We start from the raw sequence: 18,729 nt of genomic DNA, 5'->3' as shown, positions 1-18,729 counted from the left end.
ACAGTGAGAACATCCAGGAGTGATTACAGATTAAAAAGTGAGAGGGAGAATTAAAACCAGAGAAATGTGAAACCATTATTCTTGAAGTTTGTTTCAGTGTCAAAGCTGGAGCAGTGGATCACACTTTTTATGGATAACTCAGAAGAATTTTGCTAAATATATAACAGAACTGGAAGTTTCTATAGATTGTAGACCTCACAAAAAACAAACAAAAAAATGCCTGCTTCCACACTGTGCTAGTTTCTTGCTTTATGGAGTCACTACATACACACTTAGGGTCAAATCCAATATTCATTGAAGTCAATGGGAAGAGTCTCCTTGAATTTAATGGACATTGGATCCATTCTCCATCCATTACCTTGTATTCTAGTTGATGGAGATAAGCCAGGAATTAAACAGTTCTCTTTCTGCACTTTTCTATTTTGACCTATTGTTAAGCAAGTATGGTAGAAACATAGTATCTGCTTCACCCTTGCATTACTCAAGTTTGACTTCAGTGTATCCTCACTGAACTTAATTTAGTTACACCAATGTAAAACTGGAATAACACCCTAGTGAATCAACCCAAGAGTTAGAAATCTAGGGTATATGTATCAGGTGAAAACAGAAAAAAAATCTGATTCCAAAGCTTATATTGTCTTGTTTCTTAGAAAAGGAGATAAGATGCAATTTCTATACGTGCACATTGATCAGATTCACTGGGCTTGAAGGGAATGTACTGAAAAAGGGTTTCATGCTAACAAGGTGCACGGCAGTGATTGCAGTAGAGATGGTTACTGTTTTTTAGCGGTTGTATGTTAGCTGGCATATTAACTTTCTCCTCACATGATGCTCTCTCTTCCTTCCAACATAGTCAGCTTTTGTGTTTTCTGATATCTTTCCAGCAAAACAAAATACATATCATCCAGACAAAAACTGTTTGAACTTATTTACCTTCAGAAAAATAACTGGGTTCAGTGAACCATTTGCAAATATATATAAAAAACTTTATATCCTTCCCATGACTATCATGTAGAACTTGGTTCCTTAATCTTCAGAGTGTGAGCATAAGGTTACTAGTTTGATACCTGGCTCATAGGCACAGTCTCATTATTTAGGAGAAGTAAATCCCTTTACCTTTTCCCTGAGTAACTTGTTTTAACACTAGCATATAAATCTCATTTGCACGTATCTCAGCGTCAGTGAGGCCCCAGCAAATTTGCTAACGTTGGCTGCTTCACTCTAGATTTAAAAGTAAATCCTGGGCTTTCTTAGAAACCAACTGCAATCCCTTTAAGGTTGTCCCAAAGCATTTACGCCTGGTCTAAACTACGGGGTTAGGTCGAATTTAGCAGCATTAGGTCAATTTAAAAATGAATGGGTTCACACAACCAACCCCATTCCATCGACCTAAAGGGCTCTTAAAATCGACTTCTGTACTCCTCCCCGGTGAGTGGAGTAGCGCTAAAATTGACTTTGCTGGGTCGAATTTGGGGTAGTACGGATGCAAATCGACGGTATTGGCCTCCAGGAGCTAACCCAGAGTGCTCCATTGTGACCGCTCTGGACAGCACTTTGAACTCCGATGCACTAGCCAGGTACACAGGAAAAGCCCCGAGAACTTTTGAATTTCATATCCTGTTTGGTCAGCGTGGCAAATTCAGCAGCACAGGTGATCGTGCAGTCCCCCCAGAATCACAGAGCGTTGAATGTTTCTACGCTCCCCCTATCATCTCCGTCCCTGAGGTTATTGCACATTAGAAGGTGAAAAAAACGCACTCGCGATGACATGTTTTCCGAGCTCATGCAGTCCTTCTGCACTGATAGGACACAGCTTAATTCAGTGGCAGAGGCCAGGAAAGAATTAAGTGAGCGCGAAGAGCAGAGGCAGGACATGATGCTGAGGCTAATGGGGGAGCAAATGGACATGGTGTAGTGTCTCTTGGAGCTGCAGGAAAGCCAACAAGAGCACAGACCCCACTGCATCCACTGTATAACTGCTACCCTTCTCCCCATGTTCCATAGCCTTCTTACGCAGACGCTCAAGAACACGGGGGGGAGGCAGCTCCGGGAACCCAGCCACTCCACTCCAGAGGATGGCCCAAGCAACAGAAGGCTGTCATTCAAACAGTTTGATTATTGGTGTGGCTACAATAAGCAATGTGGCCTTGTCATTCCCTCCTCCCCCACCCCACACGGGCTACCTTGTCTGTTATCTCATTTTTTTTTAATTAATAAAGAAAGAATGCATGGTTTCAAAACAATAGTTATTTTATTTCGAAGGGGGGAGGGTGGTTGGCTAACAGGGAATTAAAATCAACAAAGAGGGCGGGTTTGTATCAAGGAGAAACACAACTGTCACACTGAAGCCTGGCCAGTCATGAAACTGGTTTTCAAAGCCTCTCTGATGCAACAGCAGCAGTGACAGTGAGCTGAGTGGGCTCCATGTTTGCCATGATATGGCGTTTTCCCAGGTAACCCAGGAAAAAAGGCACAAAACAATTGTCTGCCATTGCTTTCACAGAGGGAGGGGCGACTGACAACATGTACCCAAAACCACCCGCGACAATGTTTTTGCCCCATCAGGCATTGGGAGTTTAACCCAGAATTCCAATGGGCGGCGAAGACTGCAGGAACTGTGGGATAGTTACCCACAGTGCACCGCTCCGTAAGTCGATGCTAGCCACTGTAGTGAGGACGCACTCCGCCGACGTAATGCGCTTCGTGTGGACATACGCAATCGACTGTATAAAATGGATTTCTAAAAATCGACTTCTATAAAATCGACCTAATTTCGTAGCGTAGACATATCCTTAGACTGGGACTTTGAATGGGGCCTAAGAGAGCTGGGTGCTTAACACCCATTGACTTTCAGTGGGAGATGGACCCTTAACTCCCTCAGCCACATTTTAGGAATCCCAACCTTAAGAGTTTCAGCAAAAGTCTTTTTGAAATTAAAAACAAAGAGTATATTAAATTTTGGACATTTTTGAAATACTGTTTCAAGCAAGATAGAATGACGGAAATAACTCCTAATAAAAAATAGAGAGAAGGCTCCCCCTCCCCCAGCCTCTCTTAAATGGGTCCAACAGATAATCCAGTTATTTGGAAGGATGTGTTTGTTATGAGAATCAGATAAAATGTAAGTATGCTTTTGTGCCTCCTCACACCACTTGCACTGAGTATGCTGAAATACTTTAAAACACACTGATTAATCCTCAGATTGGCACTACAAGCAGATATGTTAGTTATCTCCATTTTACAGATAGGGAAAAAGAGGTAGTGAGATTGACAGAGTTGCCTAAGACTGCAGAGAGAATCAGTATCCAAGCCAGGTTTAGCATTCAGGAAATCCTGACTGACAAACTGGTTTAAGAGTACAACACCCCTTGCAATAATGTAGTGCAGACTAACTATCATGATGTCACAATGCCTACCCGCTAAATCTCAGCTCTAGAGTGGAGAAAGCCTGCAGCCTGGGGAAGGGACTGACCTTCCTCTCTTCATGCTTTAGGGCTCAATTTTCAGAGTGTAGGCTCTTGTGGGATGTTGTTCCAATGAGATGGTGTAATGACACAACTGGCATCATATCACAACACAGACATATCACGGGTTACAATCTGCTGAACTCCAGCCTGCAACAACTTCATCTCTGTGCTGAATCATTTGTCCAGCCCTAGTTTTGAGTTTATATGGGTTCCCAAACTACTACAGAATATCTGATCATTCTCTTTCTCATGTAATTTTCCAGTCAATTACACTTGTTTGACAATAAACAATTGATCATCTATAAGATGTCCTAAATGACAACAGCAAGCTGAAAGAAAGCTTTTCCCTGGTATGAATACAATACACAAGAAAAGTGCATGCTCCCTTTATTTCAGCATTAACTGATACCAAAGGACCAAAGATGTCATATGGGAGTGAGTGGACAGGCTGTGACTGAGGGAGTTCTTGGTCAGGTTTTTTTAACATACCTGTATACAATTCTGGTTTTTAGGTATTTAAAATATGCATTATTCTAACCCTAAATTTTAATTAAAAAACCATTTAAGATACATAATTCATGAATGCATATATAATTTACTGCCTCATAATTCATGACTATATATAATTTACTGTCTAGATACCCAGATTTATATATAGGAGTGCATGACGGCCAAGGAAAGCCACCAATCATGGAAAGATGGCATCCGCTGGGATTCTTCCTTCTGCTCCTGTCCGTAATCAAGAGTGAAGCTTCCCAGTTTCCTTCCCTTTGGCTAGTAATGTCAAACTATGGAGCCTGCCAGAGCTTCTGAATCATCGTTCTTCACTTGAATACAGGGTGTGAGGGATGGGGCTATGATACTCACCTCCTTTTTAAAGCACTTTGAGCTCTACTAGTGAAAAATGCTATGCTACTAATCCCAGGATTTTGTGGCATTTACAGTTACAGCACCTTTTCATTAAAGGTCATTCTGTCACAGTGGGCTAATAAAGCTCAGCATGTTTGCAGCTCTTTCAAGTATTCAGGGAACCATACAACCGATTAGGGATTTACAATTCACACAAGAGTCTCTAAGAAGGAGCAAAGTATAATTTAACTAATAAAATCAGAAGCTCGCAGATAACACAGGATAGCAGAAGATGTCAAAGAAGAATGAAGAACTGCCAAAACAGGGTTTTCTCTGAAGGAAACGATGTTCTGCAACATACTTGTAAAGGGAGCTATTTCCTAGTTATAGACTGGGAACCTGATAGAGAGAGAACCAGGACTAGATTTGCTACTTGATGACAAAAGGATGGATGCTGCCTGCACTGGTAGTGTGACTGCCTTTGCCCTTTGGATAGTGAAAAAGAAGCAGAGCTCTAAGAGATCTTATTGCTTGAAACTATCCTTTTGTGCCTTCGATTCATGTTGTGATTTACGTTATGTGTTGTGATTTACTGTAATTCACACACACACAAGCCTGTTTCTTTCTAGCCATCAGACACACAGTTTCCAAAAGGATGATCTAATCACCTGATTTCAGTTCAATCTAATTATAACAATTCTTCAGCAGCATTTATGGGCCAGATTCTACAGTCCTCACATAAGAAAATTCCCTTTTAAGTCATCAGGAGTTTTGCCTGCAGCCAAAGGACTGCAAGAAGTGCTCTCTGTGAGGATATGGGCTGGGATGATCCATTCCCAGTACCTATTTAGAAATAAAACTAATCACTAATTTGCTTCTTTTGACATGTCCAATATGTATAATGCATATTAGCAATGCCCAGCTTATTCCTGCCTCACAACCTGCATTTATATATTTTTTCTTTGAAGTCTGTATTTTCATGTAAAATGTGGGGCCAGTTTGTGGTGGCCAAGCAAATCAGCACTTTCATTGTTCTGCCAAACAAGCATTCAGAAGCTCATCAAATGCTGGGTCACTAGAGGCCAAGAACACCAAAGAGGGGATGTAATCTGTGTCTGGGAAAGTTGCCAATCCTACTACCTCTTACAAGAGCTCTGGCTCTTTGGCTCTGGAGGGAGTCCCTGCATCATTCTCCTAACCTCGCAGGACATCAGTTGTTTCAATGGCATCTAGCAGCCAAATGAAGCAGGGAGATAAAATGGTGAGCAGGGAGCAGGATCAGTCCCTAGATTAGGGCTGCTCAAATGCAGCCCTAGTGACAAATATGGCTTGCAGCATCCTAAAATGAGAAATGCAGCTTTCCTTGTGCTGTAACAGCACAGTGTTGGATAAGGGTTTATTGTTGGTGAATTCAAACAGGAAGAAGTTCGTATTGCTCTGTCAGGAAGGTACAAGGATATGCCCATGAGCACTAGCTATTTTTAAAAAGACATGCACATGTAGTATGATTATTATTTAGTGTTTATTTATGGTGCCATAAGTGTGCAATGCATTTACATGTAAATCAGCCGCAGACTTTGGATTCCTGGCAACTTGCCAGTAGGGCCTTTAGCGTTGTGAAGTCTGGGCATTTGAATGAAGGGTATCACAGTGAAAGAGACACTGAAAAATTCCCATAACCATGATGAAATTGCCATAACCCTATGCCTTTAGCATGTTTAAGCAGCAAAAAGGCCAATTCTGATACCCAGCTGAGAGAGTAATTACTAACACTCAAGAGATTTACTGCCTGACTCATCTTAAGTCAATGCTTCTTGAGAGAACATATTGCAGGGGATTCTACAGAGTAATGTAAAAAGAGAGGAAGAGGTACTTGCCCATTGACACTGAAGAACAGCTTTTCTATCCAATCAGGCTATATGCATTACTGAAGAGTATAAAATGGGCCCAGAATAAACTTGATATAGACCTCTCCCTTCCACCCCTTGCTCCCTGTTCTAAAAGGTAAACCTTTTCTTTCTTGAACTCCTATCTCTGCACACTGAAGTCATTAAGCAATGGATAGTTGTATCTTCTCATTATTACTTTTTTTGAGGCATAGAGGGTGTGTGGGGGAAAACATCTTCTCGATTACTAGACCCTGGATTGTGTTTAGTATATTTTAAAATGTCATAAATACAAAACATAAAAGAAAGGAATATGGTGTCTGTGCGCATGCATCTATATAATGTGAACATGATTAATTTATTAGCAATAGAATCGTAGAACTGGAAGGGACCTTGAGAGGTCAACTAGTCCAGTCCCCTGCACTCATAGCAGAACAGATATGCAGAAATGGATTAAATCATTAATAAATACAGTGCCTTAAAGGAAAGAAAACTATTGCCCAAATTACCAGCTCTTTAAGCAATTAGGCATGCAGAGCTCTCACCAAAGAGTGCTACACTGAAACAATAAACAGGCAATCACAAAATTGGGCACCAAGGCCATGAAATTTTAATAACCTACAGCATCTGGAAAGAGATATAAGTAGTAAGTCACATTTGCTTTAATTGTAACAAAAACACAAGAGTCCTAGGGTTAAAACCTACCCCATTCAGGAGAGGGGTTGGAGAGAGAAGAGTACAGCATCAGGGCAGAATTTCTAGCTAGCACACAAACACAGGGCTGGCCACTACACTGACCAGCACATCACAACTCCAGTGGGGTACAATCACTTAGCAGAGGAGGTACCTTATAAGAGATCAAACCTATCATTAAAACCTGCATTGAGCATCAATTCTGTTCAAGTAAAACAGATGGAAAATTAAGACATTCTACACTAACATGTCTGAAACATAAAGAGTAATATAGTTTGAACTGTACTGTTTGTAGAATGACTCCACAATACCGTTGGATTATGACAACATAAACCATTAAAAAACAAAACTTTTCCTATGGCAAAAAAGAAATTATGGATGAAATCCTGGCCCTATTGGGGTCAATGAAAAAACTCCCATTTCACTCTATGGCTCTAAATGATGTGCCTTGGGAAATATATTGCTGTGCCCACCAATGGCTATTAGCCAGGATGAGCAGCGATGGATTCCCTAGGCTCTGTTTGCCAGAAGCTGGGAATGAGTGACAGGAGATGGATCACTTGATGATTACCTGTTCTGTTCATTCCCTCTGGGGCACCTGGCATTGGCCACTGTTGGAAGACAGGATACTGGCCTAGATGGACCTTTGGTCTGATCCAGTATGGCCATTCTTATGTTCCTACGCTGCGGGTTGGGTGAAACCTTGCTGAAGCTGGGGTGTGTGACAACCATTTGTTATTCAGGATAAATGTAAAAATACAATTAAGCTCCTTTATGGAATAGACAGTTGAGATAATGGGAGCCCTCTCACAAAATACAGGCCACATGCAAGGGTGGTGAAGAATCTCAGCTATGCAGGCAAAGGGGTTTCACTGGGGGCTGAATGCAAATGCAGAGTGGCTGGATGTGTGTGGAGTAAAGCAGCAGAAACAACACAGAAGCACACAGAGAAGGAAGCAAGGAAGCCCTGGAGAAGCACTTGCACCATGAACCTGAGAAGAAGCTACGAGAGAGAGAGCTTTTGGGTAGAGTGCTGGTTGAAAGAGGCTTGGAAGTGTGAGCAAAGAAACAGTCTCCTGCCATTTGATTTGTTCAGGGAAACAGGACGTTGTACATGCATTGTAAATAAACAGGATCGTACCAAAGAAATACCTGACTCCATCATCAATTTCTCCACCTAACAGTACTAACCCGGAAGACCTACTTGGGTCAAAAAAAGCTAACAATTAATGTAACTGATCTTGCAAAATGATCTACATGCCATGGACGCAGTTGTGACACCCTTATCCACAGTAAGTTGTCCCCTTCAAGCAGGGACCTTGTTCTAAATTCTTCAGTGCTACTTTTGCACCTCCTGGACTGACAATACTTTTAACCTTGTCTTCAGTTAAATGAATTTTTTGGTCTGAAGACAGGAAAACAAGGGCTCAGTTTCAATATGGCAAAGCAGACACTCCACCGTATAAAGGGGCCATAACCGGGGGGCTTAAATGGCCCTTGCAGAATCCCTCAATTGAAGGGTGGTTCTCAATATAGCATACAGCTGGCACAGTGGCTCTACACTGTCTCCCACCGCCAGTGTAGAAGGAGGCTGAAGTGTGACTCGAATGCAATATGATCCACCTTTTCTTTGCCGGCAGAACAGGCCATAGAGGGCAGTTACCAGTTGGACAATATAGAGCAGCACTGGAGAAGGGCTGGCACAGAGTTGTTATGGAGAACTGCTCTATGGCTTTAATGAGTGTAGTCTGTGGGGGTCCCTCATGGCTTCTTTACACCAATGGGGTGGCATAAAGTGGCTATTTTGCTACACAAAATCTAGGCCCTTGTCTTCCTTTTCTTCATGAAGCTGGATTTAAAAAGAAAAAGGAAACCGCTACGGCTGAGTTGAGATTTCTACTTAAAACAAGACTAAAATACCCATACTTTATAGTTTAATTAATGAATTTCATATGAAATTTGTTATAATTGCACCTCTGAGGACAACTGAATTTTCTAATTCATTTTCTAGATGACAAACTTTCTTACTTTTCCATGATAAACATTTTAAAATATTTTTAAAAAATGCATCAGCACTCATTGACTTGAATGATTTGAATAACAGAATAGCACTGACTCTTCAAACTTTTTATACATTTTATCTCATTGAAAAACTCATACGTATTCTACATTTCAGAAAATTAGGTTGTATTTAGCCTAAATTATTAATGCTTGTTGTATTCAACTGTTATGATTATAGTCAAGACCACGCTGATAGCTCAGATTATTTTTAAGTAGTGCCATTGTTATATCAGACTATTAACTAATAAAATAATAATAACAATAACAACAACAACAACGTTCATATCTGCAGGGTCTTTTACACCAAAGAATTGCAAAGAGCTTTGTAAACATTAATAAAGCCTTAAAACACTCCTGTGAGGTACAAGTATTAATACACCCACTTCGCATATGGGGAAATTGAGCTACTAAGGCCTGGTCTATGCTTAAAAGCTCAGGTTGACATAGATACCATGCTCAGCGGTGTGAAAAATCCACAACCTCAGAGCACCATAGATAAAGCCCCAGAATCCACAGTGTAGGCACGGCTAGGTCAATGGAAGAATGCTTCAGTCGACCCACAGGTGAGGTGGAGTTACTACAGAAATGGGAAAATCCCTTCCATCGCTGTAGTGTGCATTTACAATACAGTGCTATAGTGGCATAGGTACGGTGCCAGAGCTGTGCCGCTGCAGCACCTGTAATGTAGACATGGCCTAAGTGATGTGTTCAAGGATAAAAAGCAAGCCAGTGACCGAGACAGGAATAAACCCAAGAATCTAGATTCCTAGATGGCTGTTCTAACTTTGCCAAAGTCTGCAACTTTGCCAGACCACCAGACTAATTAGTCTAAGAACCTTTTCTCACCCTCTTATTTTCTTTTGCTTCACATGGAAACAAAGTGCTTCATTTTCAATTTTCATCACATAAATTTTGCCGCTTGACTTGAAGTTTTTTGTCCTGGCCTTCCAGGTGCTACATAACTCTGCTCCACCCTATTGATTAGATGGTATCTGTTATGTTGCCTGCCACCCCCTTTTCTCCACTAGCACTATGAACAGAGCACTCTTCCTGAGCTTATACACCAGGCCATTCCTCATTCCATCCTTGAATAAGCACTTAAGTATATGCTTACTTTTATGCATGTGAGTAGTCCCACTGAAGTAAACTGTTCACAAATTTAAAGTTAAACATATGCTTATGTGCTGTGCTGTATCAGGATATCAAATCGTTTTTCAACATCCACTTCTGCCATGACATCTATAAGAAATGAGCCAGACATTCATTTATGAAAAATCTAATAACTGAACAAAACAAACAACAGGCAACCATGGCAGTAAGAAGACATAAACCAGTCATCATTTCCCTCACTATGTTTCTAGTAGATTTTATGCATATCCCCAACCCTAGACATTTTATATTGCAAACTCTTTGGGGGCGAGGGAGAACTCTGTCTTCACATATATATGTACAATACCTAGCACATTTTGGTTACTGCTGTAATTAATAATAATAATAATTTGGATCAACAAATTAATTCAAAGTGTAAATATCTTCCTGGGTCATATAATTTCTTTGTTATTTGTATAGGTTTCTGGGGCTGTTTTTTTTTTAAGAAAAAGAATAAAAGGCATTTAATCCACCTGTTATTTAGTGGCTTGATATTGATGAGCTAATCTTGAAACTAGATTAACCTGCCTGGATTAACATGCCGCTTTACAGCTGCATAGAGTCATGGTTGTCACGACAACCAAGAGACAATGTATCCTGTTAATCATCTCTCAACAAGTCTGTCTCCACTATCTTTAACAGGATTTATCACCAGCACTGACATACTTAGGATGATTTTATTTCAGATATCTAGATAGGTATAATCTAGCTCTCTTTAGATCTTAATAAATAGCAAAGTACTTGCAAATGCATTGCAATTAACAATCAGTGAGAAGAGCAACATTGGAAGGAAAGAGAGACCTTTGGTTATTATTTGATATGTATATTTATAATTCACTTCCATGAGATTATTCGTATTTTGAAATAGAGCATTCAGACAGGCTCTTATTTTATAAATCTAATCAAGATGTTTTTCTACATTTTCAAATGTATTCATTGCAATTACAACATAGAATACAAAGTGTTCAGTGCTCACTTTATATTATTATTTCAGATTACAAATATTTGCACTAAAAAAAGATCAACAAAACAAATAGTATTTTTCAATTCACGTCATACAAGTACTATAGTGCAATCTCTTTATCATGAAAGTGCAACTTACAAATGTAGAATTTTTTTTTGTTACATAACTGCACTCAAAAACAAAACAATGTAAAACTTTATAGCCTACAAGTTGAAGCATCAAGGGGCATACAAATGTTTAGCATATCTGGCAAGTAAATACTTTGCAACACCGGCTACAACAGTGTCATGTGAATGCCTGTTCTCACTTTCAGGTGACATTGTCAATAAGAAGCGGGCAGCATTATCTCCCATAAATGTAAACAAACTCATTTGTCTTAGCGATTGGTTGAACAAGAAGTAGGACTGAGTGGACTTGTAGGCTCTAAAGATTTATATTGTTTTGTTTCTAAGTGCAGCTTTGTAAAAATAATAATAATAATAATTCTACATTTGTAAGCTGCACTTTCACGATACAAGAGAGCGCACTACATTACTTGTATGAGGTGAATTGAAAAATACTATTTCTTTTATCTTTTTTACGGTGCAAATATTTGTAATTGGAAATAATAATATGAAGTGAGCACTGTACACTTTGTATTCTGTGTTGTAATTGAAATCAGTATTAGAAAGTGTAGAAAAACATCCAAAAATATTTATAATAAATTTAAATGGGTATTCTATTACCATTTAACAGTGTGATTAAAACTGCAATTAATCATGACTTTTTAAAAACTAGTTAATTTGTTTTGCATTAATCGCTTGAGTTAACTGTGATTAATTGACAATCCTAGAAATAATACAGTACTCCTGAAATAAATGATGAGGAAAGAGGTGCACCTTGCTTGTTCAAACAAGGGACAGGGGTATCTATTTTCCACTCAGAGAACTAGAGAGCGGAGTTCTAATTCTTCCAATATCCTGGCTTCATTGAAGGTAAAGAGGGTTTTGTTCATAAGCCATAGAAAGGGAGTCAGGATGCCTGGTTCTATTCCTAGTACCACCACTGACTCCCTGTAGAGTTTTAATATAATCTTTATCATTGAATATGTCTGTACCTCAGTTATCACATTGGTATAAAATAATAAATATTTACCTACTTCACATTGGTGTTGAGAAACTGAATTAATTAATGTTTGTACAATGCTTTGAAATACTAGAGCATCATACAAGCACTAAGGAACATTCTGGTCCTACACACTGAAAACCCACATAGGGAACGAGAAATTGTAGGTTTCTCCCCGTAGAATTTCTACAAGATCATTCCATTGTTGGAGGCGAGTATCAGGGATATGGTTTAGGTCCCTTCTAAAAATGCAAAAGGTGTGTGTGGGGGGGTCAATTCCCCCAAATTTTGAATTTTAGTAGTTTGCCAGAGGTCAAGGCTGTCCACACAGATGCTGTGTGTGCTGTTCCCAGCTGTATGGGACTCTCCCCTATTCCCTATTAGTATGGCTACAATTTATACGCTCATGTTCATATTTGCTCCAATGAAAAACAAACATTTTTAAAACATAGCTCAGAATAATCCACTGTTTTGTTTTTATTTCCTGCTAGTTCAGCACTTCACCCGGGATGACATGTCACATCTGGTTATGCCTGTGCCTTGCATCATGTTGTGCAGTGGGAATTGCTGACATACTTGTTCAAGAGGACATGTTATTTCAGAGTCCAGAAAACTCTACGGGGGGGGGCGGGGGGTAGCGCCCACAGGAAAACCTGACCTTGGAAGCAAAAGGATATACACTCAGTTTATTGTGATGCTACCACATTAAGTGGATTCATGCCTGGTGTAATTTAACTGCCTTCAACATAGTTTATCATAATTATTTATTTGCACTGCAGTAGCACGCTGAGACCCAAATCATGGATCAGGGCCCCATTGTTCTAGGTGCTGTACAAACAGGGGCGGCTCTAGGTATTTTGCCACCCCAAGCACGGCAGGCAGGCTGCCTTTGGCGGCTTGCCTGCGGGAGGTCCCCGGTCCCGCGGATTCAGCGGCATGCCTGCAGGAGGTCCGCCGAAGCCACGGGACCAGCGGACCCTCCACAGGTGTACCGCCGAAGGCAACCTGCCTGCCGCCCTCGCGGCGACCAGCAGAGCGCCCCCCGTGTCTTGCCACCCCAGGCACGTGCTTAGTGTGCTGGTGCCTGGAGCCGCCCCTGTGTACAAACACGTAACAAAAAGATAGTCCTTGCCCCAAAGATCTTATAATTTAAAGAAAACTTTAAGTTTACTTCTGCAGTTTTTAAACACAATGATACAATAAGATTCCAAAGTCACAATTCCTAAACTAGTACATCAAAATCTAGAAATAGCAGCCTTCATGAGACCTTTTTTATATAAACCCATTTTATGATACCCTCACAATGAGTATTACCTTCTTCCCCAAATAGTCTAATTGACTGGCATCATCATGTGTGTTGCTTGAAGTCAGTGGGACTATTTTTAAGTCAAGTTGTCCTTACTGAAGAACTCTCAATGGGAGAAAAGCTACCAGAGTTTGGCCCATACTATATACAAATGGCAGGGTAAATAAATAGTGGAAAATTACTCTCTCTCAACTTTAGCAGTTGGATTGATCAGTCTCTGAAACTGTTCTGAATCTCAGAAAATGTTAGACGATAAACTATTTAAGATTAAAAAAATCATTTAAGAAAAGTGATAAAAATATATTTTTAAAAAAAATCAAGAAACCAAGTCTTGCTTTTTGGAAGTGAATTGGTACTGATAGGAAGTGTGAGAGGATGTACGTATGTATGACTAAAAGTAAATTTTATTTGATTGAATAATGTTTGTTACATTATAGACATACAAAGAATATAATTTTGTATAGTATTAATATAATATTGTACCCTCTTCTAGCCTCCCTCTTCTTACCCTTGGGAAAATTAAATTATTAAACACACACACACACACACACCCCTTCAATGAGTCTACTCACAGTGTGTGAAGTTAAACTTCTGTGTATGTCTTTGCAGGATCAGAGCCTTAGATTTTAAATTTCTTCGGGCAGGGATATGTTATTTTCTTGTAAATAACTGCATCTATCAGATGCTGCCATATGCACCAATTACATATATAAAATATTAATAATGCCCCAATCCAGCACAGCATTTAACCATGTGCTTAACTTTAAGCATGTTGTTAGTCCCATTAACATATATGGAACTACTCACATCATTAAAGCTGAGCATGTGCATAGATACTTTGATGGCTTGGGGCCTAAACGCATAAACTGGGGGCCCTATTCTGCCTCATTTACACCATTTTTATGCCAATATAACTTGATTAACTTCAGTGCAGTTACTTCTGATTTACAATTTCAATGTCAAAAAAAATATATCATGTACTGTAATACAAAGGAAATGTATATACCAGTCACCTTGCAGAAACAGAAGAGGCAAACCTTGTAAGGGGAACAATAATTTTATCTGGTTTACAGGGGCCAAAAAGATCAGTAATTCTATGAGATAAAGGAATGCTACCCCAAAATACTTAGATTGTAGATAAAACTGAGCAACCTAGAAATGTGTTTATTATAGATTATAGTACTGGATTCTAAAGTTAAGCACAGCATGTGGGAATATATTGGACAGATTTTTGTAAATACCCATGGTCAGATTCTTTGCAGCAGTTTTTTTTTAAACTCAGGTTGGCATAGGGCAAAGGGAAAGATATTTTTGTCAGTTTGTTTTAGACAATATTTACTTTTAATCCTGCTCTGCCTAACAAGGAGGATTCATAACACAACCTCAGAATTGTGAAAGAAAAATCTGAGAACTAGAGTGCCACCTTACTGCATAAAATAGTTCCAGTTAATCAGCAGGACTACTTGTGGAGTGAGGTACTAGTCTTATGTGAGTCATTAGAAATTTGACATAAAATTGTTAGGCACCCTTTAGAAAAAAGGTTTTACTCCAGATCTTTCTTTTTTTCGTGACAGCACCAAACAACTACTAAAACAACAAAGTATTTCCATTGTCAAGAGTCTCCAGATGAACAGACAAAAGAAAGTTGATCCAATGCCTATTGAAGTGAGTGGGAATCTTTCCAATCATTTCAAGGAGATTTGGTTCACCCCCTAAGTTATTTTACACGATTAAGAAAATTAAAATAGAAACGTAGGGGGAAGGATTGCTATTACATACAAAAAATACCACATTAGACCATTAAAGATTCATGATTAAGCACTCTAAAGTTACTGTCCCCTTGTATGTATTACAGTATAATCTTAAATTAAATCATATGCTGCATCAGACAATATATAGTGCCATTTTCCTTCCAACTGTAGATTCTCACAGATATTATCTTGCAATTGTTTTTCATTCTTCTTTCATTAGCTTCATTCTCATAATCCTGCTCTATGTCATTATTGATTTAAACCTTGTATAAGATACTTTCTCTTATTTCTATGGTATTTACATTCATATTTTCATAAGCACTCATGTATTGTGGCCAGGATTTTCAAAACTGACTAGCTCTATTGAGTCAATGAAAATTGACAATAATGTGGGTAAAATCCACAATCTGAAACAAGAATCAGAGGGGTAGCTGTGGTAGTCTGGATCTGTAAAAGCAGCAAAGAGTCCCGTGGCACCTTAGATGCAACCGACGAAGTGGGTATTCACCCACGAAAGCTCATGCTCCAATACGTCTGTTAGTCTATAAGGTGCCACAGGACTCAATCTGAAACAAGTTAGCAGCAGCCTGCTGGAACAGTCCGTCCCATACACCTTGGGAGAGCCCCTCTCTTGCATATCCAAGGAACCTTATGTCTTTGTGAGATTGAGAGACCTTAAAGTATGGAAGGGCAAGGATTCATCCAGTGCCCCTTATATGGTGCACTGAAGCCTTCCTTCAATCAATTCTCACCTTGCCACTGTCACAGGAACTCTCCCTATGGTGAGACATAGTGAGGAGACTGTGGGAATGGGAGGCTCTCGCAAGAAAGTGCTTGTCCAGTGGAGTTCCAAGTCTTGTTGACAGGATCCTACTCCAGGGGGAAAGCTGCGAGGGACCATAGCAGCTCACTCCCTTATGGTGCACTTTAGCAAGGCATTGCACAAGTAGCTGGAAAAAGCGATAATGTGGAGCTCCTTCCTTGGTTTATGTACAGATTTAATATTATTTTCAATAAGCAGCTAAATTAGCCATGCAGAACACATAGCCCGCTTCCTCAAATGTTCATTTTAGAAGATTAGCAAAGGAAAAGCCAACACCCAAGAAACAGCCAACGTGTGCCTGAGCAGGATGTGACCTTAAAAGAGTTTTAACTCAGTCACATGAAAAAACAATTTTTGATCAAAACCAAATTTCCCAGGAACACTCAAAGGCATTTCTCCTGAAGCAGGTCTATTTGCATGTCACTTTTCAGGTTCAGGTTCCAAATGTAGTACTGTTCCATTTTAATAGTGAGGACAGTAGTATTTTCATTCTCTTTTTCAAATACAGCTGAACTGTTTTTGCTCAAATATTTTGCACAGAAAAATCAATGGGGGGCAGAGGCAATGCCCTGATATTTCAGCCCAAAAGGTGGAATTTACAGAAAGGTGTAAGATGAAGACAGAGGTTTAGAATGGAAACTATTAAATAACTCTACTATAATGACTGCAGCCACCCGCTGCTACAACATAAACAAACTTTTCTTCTTTGATACATTTATAGGCCCAGATCCTCAACTATGTCTAAGGGACACACAGCTCAGCTCAGGAAGAGGACATGCAAAAGGTGGCCTTTGCAGTCCTCCAATACTAGGCTGGCTGTGTGCTGGTTCAGACCTTTTGTTATCAATTGGGGGAGTCCATAACTACTCTACAGATCCCATACTGCAGCGGGAGTTGGTGGGGAGTAAGAAAACCTTGATCATACTCTTGAAGTCTGCATCAGGGAAGGAGGACAGGACAGCAGCAACTATGCCAGCTCTATGCCATCAGAGAATTCCCCCTACGCTAGGGAGATATTCCACCCTCCCACCTGGGTTGGCTCTGCCAGCTTTAGGCTGCTTTGTACTGATGGGACAGTGCAAAGCAGCTGCCACACTCCACCAGAGCAAGTGGGCCCTAGACTGCAGATGAATGAACATCTCAGAAATGCTTTGTAGAACTAAAGCAATATCAGGCCAACAGTCTCCTTTAAGTTTTCCGTAGGAAAAACATGACTTCACAAATGACCCGAAGAAGAGCTCTGTGTATGCTCGAAAGCTTGTCTCTCTCACCAAGAGAAATTGGTCCAATGAAAGAGGTTACCATGTCTCCCTCTGACTCCACAAACACTAGGAACGCTTGGCTTGATATACAGGCTGTGGAACATGCTGCAGCCAGGGATACTAGAGGCAATGACCTCGGCAAGCCCCGTAAGGGCAGCTAGGGTGACCAGATAGCAAGTGTGAAAAAGCAGGACACTCTGTTTTTCCGGGGTATAGCTGCCTATATAAGACAAAGCCCCTAATATTGGGATGTTTGAGCATCCTATTGGCATCAAACTTTTTATTTTAATTAATTACATCTCAATATGCTACCACATAACAATGGACTGTTTGAAATACATCTGAAAGTTTTGCAGGGTGCAGCATAAACTCTCCATTCAGTCTCACCCCCACCCTTCCAAATCCTCGACACCTCCCTAGATCCCAACATCTCCCCACGCATCCCCTTAGCTCCCCCAGAGCCTCTGCTGCCTCTACCCCAAACATATCCAGCCCCTCCATTTACACAGACACCCCCCAGCACCCCTCCTACGCACACACCCATTCCGCTCCAGCCTCCCGCCACCTGGGGGGCTGCTCCACCCATCCTCCCTTCCCATCCCAGGCTACTGGAGCGCTGCCCCCGCCCCCCTTACCTGCGCAGAGAGGCTGCGGGGCTGCCCCAGGCTGGCTCCGCGCGGGGCACGCATTGCCGCCCCCTGCCGGCCGGGGGCGCCAGGCTGGCTCGCAGGCCGCGGGGAGGGAGGCAGGGCAGGCCCGGGAGCGGGCGGGCCGCCGGGCGGCGGGAGGCCGGGCTAGCTGCTAGAGCGGCAGCCCCCGGGGAAGGCCGAGGGCCGCGCGCGGGGCATGGCGAAGCGGAGCCCGGTGCAGCAGCACCGCGGGGAGCCAGCCGCCTTTGCACCCGCTCCGCCGTGGGAAGCGCCCTTCGGCTTTGATTGGCGGCAGCGGGAGGCGGCCCCCGGGCTGGGGGAGGCGGCCCTAGCCGAGCCCGGGAGCGGCGGGATGGGTGAGGAGCGAACCGCACAGCCCGCCTGGCCACCGCAGGGCTGCGGAGCGCTCCCCGCGCGGGGAGCCCAGGCTGGCAGCTGGTGAAACGCGTTGGGCTGAAGGGGGACCAAGATCAGGGGCATCTTTTTTTAGGGCAGAGCTACTCGGGGTGGGGGAAACAGGTGCTTTAAGAAACTACAATGCAATTAGCCAGCGAGCCGCTGTTTTCCTCGACAACCTTGGACAGCTCCGCTCGCTTTACGTTACACAGGCAACGCTTTCTAGGCAAGGGGAAACACGGTAGTCATGGTACTGCAATCACTTAACTCAGTGGGCTTCATCAGGCGTTTCAGAGACTAGGACTGAAGATCAGCACTGATTCGGGGAACCCAAAACACCCCAACAATCTAATAGTAAATAACACTTT

General features: G+C 41.4%; 1 protein-coding gene across 1 annotated transcript in view; it reads right to left on the bottom strand.

Annotated features, from left to right (window-relative positions):
• Positions 1-18,042, bottom strand: part of NIM1K (NIM1 serine/threonine protein kinase) — a 75,015-nt gene extending 56,973 nt beyond the window's left edge. Inside the window, exon 1 of the mRNA XM_045021114.1 lies at positions 17,951-18,042. The gene's annotated coding sequence lies outside the window, so the exon portion shown is untranslated. The remainder of the gene's footprint in view (positions 1-17,950) is intronic.
• Between the last annotated feature and the right edge of the window lie 687 nt (positions 18,043-18,729).

Source organism: Mauremys mutica, chromosome 6 (assembly GCF_020497125.1).
Source record: "Mauremys mutica isolate MM-2020 ecotype Southern chromosome 6, ASM2049712v1, whole genome shotgun sequence".
Taxonomy (NCBI): domain Eukaryota; kingdom Metazoa; phylum Chordata; order Testudines; family Geoemydidae; genus Mauremys; species Mauremys mutica.
Note: the sequence above shows the minus strand (reverse complement) of the source record. Positions and strands in the feature narration are given on the sequence as shown.